The following is an 11,534-nucleotide window of genomic DNA, read 5'->3' on the forward strand; positions in this document are numbered from 1 at the left end:
AGGAGCTGGAAGTCCTATCACTTAGTACAATGGATATGGAGTTCTCGGTCATTGATCCACCTTATTAGAAACCATTGTGTATTAATCTTATTGTGGGAGGCTGCTGCATTGTGCTTATGCTATACACTGCAATGACAAGTCAAAATAACGTGCAGTTTTTCCTACATTACTTTCTGTAATCAGCTTCCAATAATCAAGAGAAAAATAGCAATTTATTTGTAACAAGCGACGCAAAATCAGCAGTTTTTCTTATGTTCATTTCAATTCATATAGTTCTGTAAAATCACTTCCTCTGGCAAATAGAACAAAGAACCCAATCTTAACAGCATGCAGCCAAAGTCCAGTAAACTACAGAAAACCTGCATTTAATAAAGCTGCACCTTGCTGTGCACAAGAAAGTGTTCAATATAAATTCTCCTTGCTCTGCCTTTCAGTCTGCCTACTGATCAGTTGCTAATGTTGGCTTTCTGCAGCAAAGCAGTTGCTTAATTAATAACCCAACAATTTGTTTTCTAAAATTATACTTCTGGTACGCAGCTGTGTTAACTTTTTAGAAATGTTCAGAACTTCAGAGTTCAATTAAAATTCTTCATAGACTGCAAAATGTTAGTAGATGTAGTAATGTCAAATACTCATGTTTATTTACCACATAAATCACATCATAGTTTCGCAATCTGGGTTTGAACAAATAAGGCACCAGAAAATGCTTTAAGGTTTTCAATTGGAAGATTATTTCTTCCCCTTTCTTTCCAAAGCAACCAAGCATTGCTAAACAGTAACCACCCCCCCACCCCGCCACATATTGTTTTCATTTTAGAAACCGGAATACTGATAACCTCTAAATTCTGGACTAATCCCTGCACCACTCTTTACTGCAGGGGAAGCAGCTTTCTAGTTATCTTAATCAGAATTTTGCATACCCATCAACACAGAGCACTGGTGCAGAAACAATACTGCACCTGCAATGAGATAGTCACTTCCCCGTCAATACTTTCAAACTCTTCACATAGTCTAACAGAAGCACACATGAAAAGGATTATCACTATAATTTCAGTGAAGTGCAGTGGTAGGTGTGAAATTTTCTACTCGTGTCCAAGTGCACTGTGAAAATCAGCCAGCAGTATAATTCATGATTTTATTCACCTCCCATATCCTTCAGTCCTCCCACTCTATTTGTGCACCCTAAGCCCCACCATTAGTAGAAGAATTTTCAGCTGTCTCGGCCCACACTCCTGAGCTCCATCTCTAAGCCTCTCTGCTTCATTCGTCATTTTAAAAAACTTTTCCTGATCCATCTTTTTAACCCAACTTTCAGTCAGCTCTCCAAACTCTCACAGCATGGATATATAAAAAAAACTCTCCCAGCATGGCTCAGCGCCAGTTCCTTCATCAGATTTATTTTCTCTCCCCACTTCAGCAAAGCACTTTGCGACATTTTCTATGTTAAAGATTCTATATAAATGCGCATTGTTGCTGACTTCCAAATCTGGATGGTATTTGGAGACAGCTGTATAACATTAAAGTGGAGTACTGGTGGTTACAGGTTTGTTACTACTGCTGGAAACAATTTGAGGCAGTGCATTATTTATGAGTTTAGTTTAACCAATTTGCCACAGAAAAATATTAACATTGGGTTATTTTGAGTAAAGTGTATGCTTATAATTTTTTTTAAAGGACATAAGGATAGAAATAGAGAACTACTTGCATTTATATAGCCCCTTTAAAGGTAGTAAAACGTCCCAAGCCACGTTAACAAAATTTGACACCGAGCCACATAACGAGATATTAGGACAGATGACCAATGCTTGGTCAAGGAGAGCGAGAGAGAGCAAGAGAGAGTGAGATGCTTTTGTTTTGTTAAAGGAAAAGTTGTATTTCATGGAGCTTTAGAGGTTAAAAATGCTGGATGATAATTAGAAGTCAAGTGGGGAAAATTCAGTTGGTTTGTGCCTCCCGTTAGCGCCTTAAGAGGGCACTAATGGGACGCAAAGCAACTAGCGCCCGGACGCGGTGATATCTGCGCCTCTCGTGGAATTGACTGGACATTTTGCGGCGGCGCTAAACAATACCGCCGCAGATCTTGATGTCATTCGAGAGTGCAACGCCCTTGTGACGCCCCGGAACGGAAGTTGAGTGGCGCCCCCCTCCTTTCCGCCTGGCGCAACCAATGACAGGTAGACTGGAACGCTTCCCAGTCACTGTAGGGCTGGGGGGCACAATTTAAAGGGGGCCTCTTCCTGGCTTTTTGTGTGGTAGACATTTTTGCACCACTCGTTCTGAGAGAGAGAGAGATTTTGAGAGAGAGAAAGAGAGAATTCTGCATTGAGTCAACGCTGTGTGAAGTGGTTTTGGCTTCTGACCATAGCTTTGCAGGTACTTTGGTTTTTGACCTTCATTACTTTGATTGCCTAGAGACTATGATGGCTGCACTAATTGGGGGCGTTGTCCTGCGCCAGCAGATTCGGAGGCGCAGAGAGAGAGTGGCAATCATGGCCAGACAGAGGAGGGCCAACAGGCCTCTTTACAGGAGACCTTACCCTCCCAGGGTATTTCGCCAACAATTCTCATACATTAATATGTCTGAGGAGCAGTGTTTGCGAAGACTGCGCTTCAGCAAGGAGGTGGTCACTGAGCTCTGCCACCTGCTGCAGCCAGATCTGCAGCCTCAACTGAGGAGCAGGACGTCTTTGTTGGTGGCAGCGAAGATAACAGTGGCTCTCAACTTTTATGCCACCGGCTCATTTCAATCAGCTACTGGGGACATTGCCACTATCTCCCAGTTCGCGGTCCATTGCTGCATCCGTCAGGTCACAAATGCCCTCTATAAAAGGAGATGAGAGTACATCTCTTTCCCCATGACCCTGGACAAGCAGCATGAATGCGCTATGGGCTTTGCGAGGATAGCGGGCTTCCCCTTGGTGCAGGGCATCATTGACTGCAAGTATGTGACTTTGCATGCTCCGCATGAGAATGCAGAGGATTTCCGCAACCGAAAGGGGTTCCATTCCTTAAACGGCAGTTGGTCTGTGACCACAGGCAGCTGATACTTGCTGTCAATGCCTGCTATCCTGGCAGCAGCCACGATGCATACATCCTGCGCCAGACTGGTGTGGCAGAACTTTTCCAGGCACCGCATCACCCAGGTGGTTGGCTTCTCGGGGACAAGGGATATCCACTGTGCACCTGGCTGATGACACCACTCCATACGTCCAACACCCCTGCTGAGCTGCGGTACAACAAGAGCCATCAATCTACCAGAACATCGTTGAGCACACAATCAGCGTGCTCAAGCAACGGTTCCGCTGTCTAGACCATTCTGGAGGAGCCCTTCAGTACTCGCCTGAGCGAGTCTCCCACTTCGTTGTTGTGTGCTGCATGCTGCATAACCTTGCAATCCTCAGGACCCAGCCAATGCCACCAGGCTGGAGCACCACCAGAGGAGGAGGAAGAAGAGGAGGAGGAAGAGGAGGAGGATGATCATCAGCAGCACCAAGGCGGGAGGGAGGCCCACAATGTAGAAACTGGAAGGGCCATCCATCAACGGCTGATAGCAAGCCGCTTCTAGGCCCCTGCTGAGGAAATGGCTTCTGCCATTGAGAACAACATGAATGAAACCAACCCGCAACCCCTAAGCCGGCCAACGCAGCAATGATTGCAAAGACCAAACATGTACATTTGAATACAAAAACTTATTTATTTTACAAACTCTGTGTGTGTCATTTCCTCATGACAAACTAATAGAAAGAAACACAAAAAAACAGTCATTAACATAACTGGTTCTCACAACCTGGAGATAATGTCCAAAACACTAAACAAAAGTTTGACCACGAACCTCGGCCTTTAATAAAAAAATGACCAACATTTTGTCACACCTCCTACTTTTTGCCCTTCGAGGGTGATCTCCTTCCCTTGTGCACTTCCCCCCTTCCCACCCTACTGCTCCTCCGTAATGGGACCCCAGTGGCTGCAGCAAGGCTGGTGGAAGGCTGCTGATTGTCAGAACCTGAGACTGCAGATGCCCTTGAAGGACAGCCTCGACCAGCTCTGGGCCTGGAGGGCCCGGCTGCAGACTGCACCAACTCTGCATGGGCAGCAGCAGTCTGTCCTTCAGGCGGTGGCAAGTGCAGTGGACGAGTGCCAGTGGTGGCAGCAGGAATGCTGCCATCTTGAGAGAGGACAGCAACTCCCTGCTCGACCGACACACTGGCACTCCCACGGGGCAGCACTTCAGCATCCGGAGCAACCTGATGGAGCACAGATTGCTGGCCTGCTGCGGCATGGTGAGAGCCCCGGGAAAATGTGTCCGAACCAGCGAGGATGGCAGCAGTCAGTGCTCGCGTGGCCTCAATCTGAGTCTGCATGAGAACAGTCAGAGATGGGGTCATGGCAGCCAGTGACTGAATTACAGCACTAAACATTTGCGCGGCATCCGCCTGTGCTACAGCAAAGTGCTCCACACTCCTTGCCAGTGATTCAATGCATTCGGGCATCCTTCCCACTGCACCCATGAGCTCAGTGTGCATGTCCACCGCCTGGGTGTTCATTTCAGCGATGAGCCGCTCCTCCTCTGCGTCCAGTGCAGCAGGACTCACTGGCATACTCTCCCTCCGGGGAGAAGGCCCCCGAGCTTCCCTACCCCCATCGCGTTGCTGCAGCCCACTGGGTCCTGGAGCTTCACCCACATCAGACCCTTCCCCCCTGCTCCCCTCCAGGGAAGGCGTGTTCCCAGTGTGGGCATGGGCTTCCTCGGGAGAGGGTGGCGCTGAGGTTCTGGCTTCCTCTTCCTCCTTGCCTGCAGCTTCACTCCCACTGGCAGCTTGAGGGCCCGTCTCCTCAGCTGGTGAATCACCATCTGAAAGCAGGGAGGTACAAGAGTGGCTTTAGCGTGAGGACAGGGTGGCAGTAAGGGAGGAATGAGTGGAGCGATTTAGTAAGTTGGATTGAAAGTGTCAAGTGTCAAAGGCTGGTGTTCTGAGGAACAAGTGGAAGGAGAGAGGACAAAAAGGTGATGACCTTACCATTGCTGTCCAGAACGGGGTCGGTCTCTCCAGTGGCGATGGGACCGATCACCCGGCTTGCCACAATCCTGTGGACACACACCTCAAGATCGCTGAGGGGTTGCAGCTGAGGCTGCCCTCCACCCGTCCGTTGCTGCTGTCTCCTATTATGAGATAGCTTGGCCTGCAAGAAAAAGGACGGCGTCTGAGTAAATATACAGCCATGGTCTTGCCTGATGTCCCTCCCATAATTGAATAGCCCTTAATGTATGCAGCCATGGTCTTGCCTGGTGTGCCTCCCATAATTGAATAGCCCTTACTCTATGCAGCCATGGTGTTGCTTGATGTGCCTCCCATAGGTGAATAGCCCTTACTGTATGCAAAGTGTGGAATGTGCGTGTGTGTTTCATGAGAGGGCCGTAGGTGTTGGATGAGTGTTGGGCATTGGGATTTTAAGACCCTCTGGCCATAGAGTGAGGTTGAGATGGAGGGATGGAGAGGTATTGAAAAAAAGCCACTCACCCTGACGACCCGAGTAAGGTCGTTGAACTTTTTTCTACATTGTATATGGGCCCTGGGCACCATGTTCCTGGAGGAGATGCTCTGTGCCACCTCCCGCCACACTCTTCTGTAATCGCGTGGCAAAGGCCACCTGCCACTCTCTGGGTACTGTATTGATCTTCTGCGCTCCACCGCGCCAATCAGAGCCTCCAAGGCCCACTCACTGAAGCGCTGTGCTCGCTCCCTGGCCCTCCCCATAGTCCTTGGCTGCAAGATTTAGGCACAGGTCTCTCCAGGCTGAGATTCAAGGCTCCAATGAGCAGGGTGTGTTTGGAGAGCAAGATCGACCCTCCCCTTTAAGAACTGTCCGGCGCCGGTGTGTCTGTGTTCCATCGCTAACTGACAGCACCTGCGCTGCGTCTGCGTTCTGAGGTAGCGTCTCGCTGCTGGGCCTTTGCCTGTGTAGTGCCTGATTTAGTGCTCCAATCACCTCCAGGGGCGATAAAAGCCAAGTTTGCCATCGGAGGCGATAATTAGCGCCAGGCGCTAAACTTTGCACACGGCCGATAATCACGCCCCAAACGGGGCAATACTGAATTTTTCCCCCACAGAATCATAGAATAATATAGCACAGAAGGAGTAAAAACAGAAAATGCTAGAAATATTCAGCAGGTCAGGCAGTATCTGTGGAGAGAGAAACAGAGTTAACATTTCAGGTCGATGACCTTTTGTCAGAACTGGGAAAAGTTAGAGATGTAACAGATTTTAAGCAAGTGCAGGGGCAGGGAAATGAGGAAAGAACAAAAGGGAAGGTTTGTGATAGGGTGGAAGGCAGGAGTGATTAAATGACAAAAGGTATGCTTGTACAAGGCAAAAGGAGATGGTACTGGGACATGTAAAGAAACAAAAGATGAGTCTATAAGAGGGTAAATGGGAATGGTAGAATCATCAACAGCTGCCGTCTGGAAAAAAATAGGGGCAGAGGTTGTGGTCTGAAATTGTTGAACTCGATGTTGAGTCCAGAAGGCTGTAAAGTGCCTAATCGAAAGATGAGGTGCTGTTCCTCGAGCTTACGTTGAGATTCATTGGAACAGTGCAAGAGGCCGAGGACGGAGAGGTCAGAGTGGGAGAGGAGCGGAGAATTAATGTGACAGGTGACCTAAAACTTAGGGTCACGCTTATGGACTGGAGAGGTGTTTCGCAAAGCACAGAAGGAGGCCATTCAACCCATCTAATCTGCGCCATCTTGAGTCACTGATGAGAGCTAGTGTGATGTGCTCTTTATTTTGTATTACAGGTAGACTATCCTTTATCCGAAAACCTCGGGACCAGCCGAGTTTCGGATAAAGGAGAATTTCGGATTTCGGAAGGTGGGTCGGCGGGGGTCCGCGGGGGGGTCGGCGGGGGGTCGTGCGCACGACTTACGCTGACGCTCAGCGTAAGTCAGTCGGGGTCGGCGGGGGTCGGGGCTGGCGGGGTCGGCGGTTGTCGGGGCCGGCGGGGGGGTCGGCGGTTGGCGGGGTCCGCGGGGGGGTCGGCGGTTGTCGGGGCCGGCGGGGGGTCGTGCGCACGACTTACCCTTTATCCGAACTTCCGAAACCGGAACCCTCTAAAAACCGAAGGTTTTTTCGTTCGTACGCACGACTTACGCTGAACGAAAAAACCTTCGGTTTTTAGAGGGTTTCGGTTTTCGGAAGTCCGGATAAAGGGTAGTCTACCTGTACTACTCAAAGTTAAGTGGTATTGATCTAATTAAGTGAGTTCGGCCATACCAACTCTGTATGTAGCTTTGGGCCTCAACTCACCAAGTGTTTGCTTGTTGCACCCTTGGAGAGATTGAAGAATCATTTTGTGTGAAAGCCATGAATATGTGTGAAGTCCAGATTACAAGGAGATGCTATTGCTATGTTGCTGGGTTGTGCTATTGTACAAGTAGATATAGAGTTGACCATAAGTCAACTCCCATAAAAGGAAGTTACTCTGACTGCTAAAGGGAGCACCTGACACCTCTGAGGCAAGAGAAGGTACTATGGCAGACCTGAATTTAACTACATAAAAGCATAAGGTTTTAAATGGGACTTTTTTTTCCTAGTGACAACATTGCTGTGGGATACAATATACATCTCCCACTGGCATAATAATATTGTGGCAAAAATCAATAAGTTAGCCTTATTAAACAAAAGAAAGTGTAGCTGCTGCAGAAACAGTATCAATGCAATAAGGTATTGTAGTACAATTGTTTACAATTGAAGCTTTCAAACATCTATTTACAAAGTGGCACTACAGGAAACTCTTTTTTATCCGGCACTGACAGGACCGGTGTGGTGCCGGTTTATCAAAAAGTCCAGATTACAGAGAGGTATAGTAAAAGGTATGAGAGCCCCGTACACAGCCACAGATCCAGGCGTCCCTATTGCATAGCAACAGGTGCAGGAACCCCGGTTACACGGCCACAGATCCAGGAACGGCCACTAATATGAAGTAAAACGTACCTGAACCTACTCCTGAATTTTGCCGGTTAACAGAGATTTCGGTTATTTAGGTGCCGGTAAATCGAGAGTTTCCTGTATATCTAGCATGATAATGAACAAAACAGTTTGACAATCCCTTTTAATACTTCCTTATAATGAAACCGCCACACAATTGTTGCTGCGACCTATTATTTACATGCAGCTCAAAACCCATGGAGCAAACTTAATTCCATGCAAAGCAATAGTCCCTTCCACACACTTACTTAATATACATAATTTAAAAATTGATGCAATGTAATGGAACTAAAACCAACACAATGATTAAACAATGTCAAAAGAATTCTAGCAGACTGATGCTGTACAAACGAATATATAAAGCATATGCACTCTGATTATAACCACTTTTTCACTATAAGTGTTAGTTTTGTTATTTCTTTAATAAGTAGATGCCATGAAAGGGACTCCTTGAAGTGTTTTTTTATTAGCTCCTGGGATATGGGCGTTGCAGGCAAGGCCAGCATTTATTGACCATCCCTAATTGCCCTTGAGAATGTGGTGGTGAGCCGCCTTCTTGAACCGATGCAGTCGTGTGGTGAAGATACTCCCACAGTGCTGTTAGGGAGGGGGGTTCCAGGATTTTGACCCAGCAACGATGAAGGATCGGCAATATACTTCTAAGTCAGGATGGTGTGTGGCCTGGAGGGGAACTTGGAGGTGGTGGTGTTCCCATGCGCCTTGTCCTTCTAGGTGGAAGAGGCCGCAGGTTTGGGAGGTGCAGCTGAAGAAGCCTTGGCGAGTTGCTGCAGTGCATCTTGTAGCTGGTACATACTACAGCCACGGTACACCGGTGGTGGAGGGAGTGAATGTTTATGGTAGTGGATGGGATGCCAATCAAGCGGGCTGCTTTGTCCTGGAGCTTCTTGAGTGTTGTTGGAGCTGCACTCATCCAGGCAAGTGGAGAGTATTCTATCACACTCCTTACTTGTGCCTTGTAGATGGTGGAAAGGCTTTGTGGAGTCAGGAGGTGAGACACTTGCTGCAGAATATCCAGTCTCTGACCTGATCTTGTTGCCACAGTATTTATGTGGCTGGTCCAGTTAAGTTTCTGGTCACTGGTGACCCCCAGGATGGTGGGGGATTCGGCGATGGTAATGTCATTGAATGGCAAGGGGCGGTGGTTAGACTCTCGCTTGTTGGAGATAGTCATTGCCTGGCACTTGTGTGGCGCAAATGTTACCTGCCACTTATCAGTTCAGGTTGTCCAGGTCTTGCTGCGTGCTGGCATGGCCTGCTTCATTATCTGAGGAGTTGTGAATGGAACTGAACACTGTGCAGTCGTCAGCGAGCATCCCCATTTCTGATCTTATGTTGGAGGGAAGGTCAGTGATGAAGCAGTTGAAGATGGTTGGACCTAGGACACTGCCCTGAGGAACTCTTGCAGCGATGTCCTGGGGCTGTGATGATTGACCATCTACTAAACAAGCAATCATCTCAGAGGTGAGCTACCTGAGGTCTAGCAAGAGAAAAAAATAACCAGGGTCAAATCCCACTAATCCCACAATAGTGCATTTAACACCTACTGAATAACAATGCTGAATCATGGAACCCGATTCCCCTCCAAGCACCTACTTGCATTCTTGGAAACCAGACCAAAGGAGAAAAGGTGCATTAAAATGTACACATTGTTCAGATTTTAAGTAAACCAAAAATGTAGCAGCTGACTATGGAATATGCAAACTTTCCAGGTTGAATCATTGCATATCATAGTAATATGGAGGTGAGGGAAGGCATAAAAAGGGAAATTAGAGAAGCGTGCGATAAGAGCACAGCTGTCATCATGGGTGACTTTAATTTACATATTGATTGGACTACCCAAATTAGTAAAAATTCTGAGGAGGAGGAATTCCTGGAATGTTTTCGGGACGGTTATCTGGACCAATATGTCGAGGAGCCGACTCGAGATCAGGCCATTTTAGACTGGGTATTGTGCAATGAGAAGGGACTTATCAGCAATCTTCTTGTACGAGGCCCCTTGGGTCAGAGCGATCATAATATGATCGAGCTCTCAGTCGAGATGGAGAGTGAGGAAATTGAATCAGAGACTAAGGTCCAGAACTTAAATAAAGGGAATTACGAGGGTATGAGACGGGAATTGGGTAAGATTGATTGGGTGGTGTTTCTGGGGGGATTGACAGTGGATAGACAATGGCAAGCATTCAAAGATAGAATGGAAGAATTCCAGAACATGTTTATACCGGTTTGGCATAAAAATAAACCTAAAAAGGTGACTCAACCGTGGATAACGAGGGAAATTAGGGACAGCATAAAATCAAAAAAAAGGGCATATCAACTGGCAAAAAAAAGCACCAGACCGGAAGATTGGGGGCAGTACAGGATACAGCAAAAGAGGACAAAGGGATTAATCAGGAAGGGGAAAATAGAATACGAAAGTAAACTTGCAGCAAACATAAAGACAGACTGCAAAAGCTTTTATCGGTATATCAGGAGGAAAAGACTGGTAAAATCCCAAGTCGGTCCCTTGCAGTCCGATTCGGGAGAATATATAATGGAGAATAAGGAAATGGCAGACCAATTAAACTCATACTTTGGTTCTGTATTCACAAAGGAGGACACAAATAACCTCCCAGGAATATCGGCAAACATAGGGACTAATGAGAGGGAGGAGCTGACAGAAATTAGTATCTCTAGGGATATGGTGTTGGGTAAGTTGAGGGGACTGAAGGCCGACAAATCCCCGGGGCCTGATAAACTACATCCTAGGGTACTTAAGGAGGTGGCCCTGGAGATAGCAGATGCTCTAAGGATCATCTTCCGGAACTCCATTGACTCGGGAACAGTACCCGTGGATTGGAGGGTAGCTAATGTTACCCCAATATTTAAAAAGGGGGGTAGAGAGAAAGCAGGGAATTATAGACCAGTAAGCCTTACATCGGTTGTGGGCAAAATGCTAGAGTCCATTATTAAGGATAAAATAGCGGAGCACTTGACAAATGGGGAAAGGATCGGACAGAGTCAACATGGATTTACAAAGGGTAAATCGTGTTTGACTAATCTGCTGGAATTTTTTGAGGAGGTAACTGGTAGAATAGATGGGGGAGAGCCAGTGGATGTGGTGTACCTTGACTTCCAGAAAGCCTTCGATAAGGTTCCACACAAAAGATTATCATGCAAAATTAAGGCTCATGGGATTGGGGGCAAAGTATTAACGTGGATAGAGAACTGGCTGGCGGATAGAAAACAGAGAGTTGGAATAAACGGCTCGTTTTCGGAGTGGCAGGCAGTGACCAGCGGGGTGCCGCAAGGATCTGTCCTGGGACCCCAGCTGTTCACAATATATATAAATGATCTGGATCAGGGAATTGGATGCAATATTTCCAAATTTGCTGACGACACTAAACTAGGAGGAGGGGTGGGCTCTGATGAGGATGTCAGGAGGCTACAGTGTGATTTGGACAGGTTGGGGGAATGGGCGGATACGTGGCAGATGCACTATAATGTGGATAAATGCGAGGTTATCCACTTTGGGGGTAAAAACAGGAGGGTA

Source organism: Somniosus microcephalus, chromosome 7 (assembly GCF_052327205.1).
Source record: "Somniosus microcephalus isolate GS21.2 chromosome 7, FLI_Smic_1.0, whole genome shotgun sequence".
NCBI classification, from domain to species: domain Eukaryota; kingdom Metazoa; phylum Chordata; class Chondrichthyes; order Squaliformes; family Somniosidae; genus Somniosus; species Somniosus microcephalus.